Source organism: Eriocheir sinensis, unplaced genomic scaffold, assembly GCF_024679095.1.
Source record: "Eriocheir sinensis breed Jianghai 21 unplaced genomic scaffold, ASM2467909v1 Scaffold348, whole genome shotgun sequence".
Lineage (NCBI taxonomy): Eukaryota > Metazoa > Arthropoda > Malacostraca > Decapoda > Varunidae > Eriocheir > Eriocheir sinensis.
Genome location: NW_026111663.1, coordinates 218,204 through 222,446, shown reverse-complemented (window position 1 = coordinate 222,446; position 4,243 = coordinate 218,204). Strand labels below are relative to the sequence as shown.

Below are 4,243 nucleotides of genomic sequence, written 5' to 3'. Positions count from 1 at the left end.
CGCCTCCAAGATAATCTAAAAGTCCCAAGTTTCAATACGCGTAGCCTAAAGGCGCGTCCACACGGTGCGCAAACATCTGTTGTGAACACTGTTTTGAGCCTGTTTAGATGCATGTTTGCAACAGTATTTGGACAGTTGTTTGGAAACATGGTCCAGTAATGTTGTGAACTTGTTAACAACAGCGATGACGCCATACACGCGTCCACACGTGTGCTCGAACATCTGTTGTGAACACTTCAGGCAGCATGTTTACCGACAAGTTTGCAGCAGTATTTATACAGATGTATGCACACACAGCTCAGTAATGTTGCGATCATGTTTGCAGCAGAGGTAACGTGACTGGTGTGTCCACACGAGTTAGCCAAGACTCCAGCATAATGTCGTCGAGTGAGGACGCGATACTGGCGGCTGCAGCAGTAATAGTTTTGGCCGAGGGTACACCAGAGGAATGCCATCGTCGTCGTTTCTGGATGCGTCCTTCAAGTCAATATCCGTCAGGGTTACTTTATTCATAAAAACATACACAGGTCATGAGAACAAACTAGACATATAGGAAGCATGTTTGTGTATATATGCGTGTGTGTGAATGTTGTACTGTGTAGGTAGCATTTATGTGTTGGTGTGTGTAGTAAACAATGTGTAGAAGTGGACAACAGGAGGACATGGACGGACAGTCAAAGATAAACGAGTAACAAGAAAGACAAACGTTGAAGACGCACAAGACACAGGGGGACGAGGACAGCGATAATGAAAATACACTAATTGAGTCTGTGCTGCCACACTCGATTTTCTTAATTAGTCACTGGTAACTATTTTAGCGGGGACTCGCCCGCTACATATTATTAATAAGTCATGCACCTCAAAATGCATTCAATGTATAATGGAACTCTTATAACACTCACAGAGAGAGAGAGAGAGAGAGAGAGAGAGAGAGAGAGAGAGAGAGAGAGCAATGGGTTGTTATCCATTGGGGAAATAAGTTACTTTCCATAATGCTAAGGTGGAATTCTTCATGTATATAGTCATTTGCCCTCACAGCTATATCATGGTACATATCGCCATTGCATTAAGATGATGTTTTTCTGTTGGCTACATTTTGATTCTGCAATTTTTCACTCTTCTCATTTGTGTTTTCCTGTGAGACAACTATCTCCATATGATACAGCCTTACAGTTTACGAAATTAATTGTCAGTGCCATTGAAATTTATTATAAACGAAAATCTCACCCCTGTTGCCTTGTTCATTAATATCATTCTACAACAACTAATGACCTTTACTGAAATTTCTAGGCATAGCTGCAGTAGAGATCCTGGAAGAACAACATCGCCAAGAGGAACAACTATTAGAAGCGAGGGTTCCACGGATGGTAGCAAAAGATCGTGGGAACTCATTTCAGTGTTTGTCTGATGAGTTCCTTGAAAGGTATCGCCTCTCCAAGAATGCCACCATAGACCTTATTGAAGAAGTGAGGCCACGTGCAAATGTTGACAGAATGTGCAGAGGTATGATATTATAATTATACCTTGCAATGATAAAGATATCCTGAACAGTAACATCGCTTTAGAATGTTCTATATCTATGACCACTTGATTTCAAGGTAAATTACTCAATTCCTTATATGAGTCTCAGGATTGTAATCTCTGGAGGGGGCGAGTGGGGCTCCAATGTTTTCTATACCAGCCTCAAAATTCCTTAACAGTGCTTGTTTTCAAAAGATTCCCCTAACCTGCACATCCTCACTGCACTCACCACCTTTCCACCCCCACTTCATTAAGCTATGATGCATTGTAGCCCCCTATCTAAAAATCAGCCAAAATTACGGACCTGAATCTTTCATCTTTTGACCATGCATTACCATTATGTTTTCTCATTCATCATCATGGACTCATAAACTACATTACATTCTACTTTCATTAAAGTTTTCATTGTCTCTTATCTCTCTTCCTTTCTGAACACCCCACCTTCATTCTTTTCTACCCTAATTTCACCGTTGTAGCATTTCTTTATTTATAGTATTAATAACCTTTGCATGTTTCTCTTACAGGATGTGGAATTCCACTGCATCTCAAAATGCTCGTCACTTTGAGATACCTGGCGACAGGGAATTTTCTTCTCACCATAGCTGATAACTTGGACATGTCAAAGGCATCTGCTGGCAAGTGTGTTGGAGAGGTTGCACACCTCATATCATACCTGGCACCCACCTACATTCAGTTTCCACGACCAGAGGAAGCACACCATGTGGCCCAACGGTTTTATGACATTGCTGGTATGCCAGGTGTAATTGGCTGTGTCGATGGAACCCACATCCCAATACAGAGTCCTGGTGGGGACGATGTTGAAGTGTATCGATGCCGTAAAGGTTTTTATTCATTAAATGTCCAAGGCATATGTGATTCAGATTTGATGTTCACAAGTATTGTTGCAAGTTGGCCTGGAAGTGTTCAAGACGCCAAAGTATTTGAAAATTCTAATGTGTGCTACAACTTAGAGCAGGGTAATTATAATGGTTTGTATTCATTAGGAGACAGTGGTTATCCATGTCGAGAATATTTATTAACTCCAAGGAATGAAAAATAAATAAACTATTACATTTCTCACGCAAAAACAAGAAACTGTGTGGAGAGAGCATTTGGTGTATTAAAAAGAAGATTTTCATGTTTAAGTATACCACTTCGCACCAAACTTACAAATTCCAAACAAATTGTGATGGCATGTGTGGTCCTGCACAATATTGCAGTGTCAAAAAAACTTGAACTCATAGTTGATGAAGTTCTACCACAGGAAGTCATAGAAATGGGAGATGTAGAACTTGAGCAAGTAGTGGCTGGTAACCGTGCAAGGGATAGAATAGTTCAAAGATGGTTCTAGCTCCTTGAGAAAGTATAGAATACTTTATTGCAGCGACAGCCAAATTTCTCAGGTAAGGAATATGAAATTCATGGCCAACTTTTGATTCCTGATGTTTCTTGGCAATAGTTAGGCGTCAGAAACCGGTAAATACGATGCTCTGAGTACGACAATCTGGCAAGAGTGCATGCAACACTCCGCCACTGTCATGGAGCCATATACCAGTACTGGGTCTAGGGTCAGGTGGGCCGGATACCTTGTCTGGATTTCCTTCATCTGATTTTTTTACAAATTAGTAAATTTTACAATGAATAATTCTACCATTACTATACAGTAGGTCAAAATAAATATTTTCAATAGATATTTTTTTAATACAACTAAATATAAATATTTCCAATAATTCTCACATAACTATTGTTCTATATAGATTATTTTCCAATAAAAATATTACCATTAATATAACTAATTAAATATTTCCAATGAATATTTCTTACTATGAAAGAACAAATATTCACTACAATATTCTTAACCATTATATCATCATCTCGTCGACTCCTGCTCCTAGGAGCTCCCACCAGGGGATGGCCACGGCAGAAGATTCTCCATTGCTCTCTTTTCATACACTAATTCCTTGCCTGCTCAAAGTACTATACAGTAGGTAAATATAAATATTTCCAATAGATATTCCTTTTTCTAATAAAACTAAGTATATATTTCCAATAATTAATTCTTACATTACTCTTGTTGAATAAAAAATATCTTCCATAAATCTTTGTCAATTAATATAGATAACTTTTTTCCAATAAATATTAATTATGAAAACAAATATTCTTCCCCCCCAACCTCAGAAAAGCAATAAATGTAAAGTTGGGAGCATATGCCATAGCTGCAAGTTACCTTGCAATCATCATGAGCTATAGTATTCCCATTTGAAACTGTCTGGTGGGGTGTAGGCCAGTGCAGGTCAGCTCTGCCACACACCCTCAAGACTTCTCGCTTCCTCTCATATGTCACCTATTTACTACCTTTACTACTACTAGCTAACACATGAGAGGGAGCTAGAGGTGTTGAGGGTGTTGGGCTGAGCTGACCCACACTGGCCTACACCCCACCAGCCAGTTTCAAATGGGAATACCATAAGGTTTGGTTTGGTATGAACCCATTATCTTGGGCCACAAGCAACCATAGTATATGCCACTAATTTTACCTGGAGAAAAGTAGCCCAGAAATGTTATTATAAGACCTTATGAGTGATTTGGAAATTTTTTATCGTAATCACTTGACAGACGGGAGAAAAAACTATTTACAGTGTTACACATCCTTTCGAAGGTTTCTAGGTTTTGTATCTGTTTCATATTTTAACTGCATCAACTCTAGAGCCTTTTTATTAAG

General features: G+C 39.1%; 1 pseudogene; it reads left to right on the top strand.

Moving 5' to 3' along the window:
* Positions 1–378: 378 nt before the first annotated feature.
* LOC126991820 (putative nuclease HARBI1) lies at positions 379–3,418 on the top strand (annotated as a pseudogene).
* The last annotated feature ends 825 nt before the right edge of the window (positions 3,419–4,243 follow it).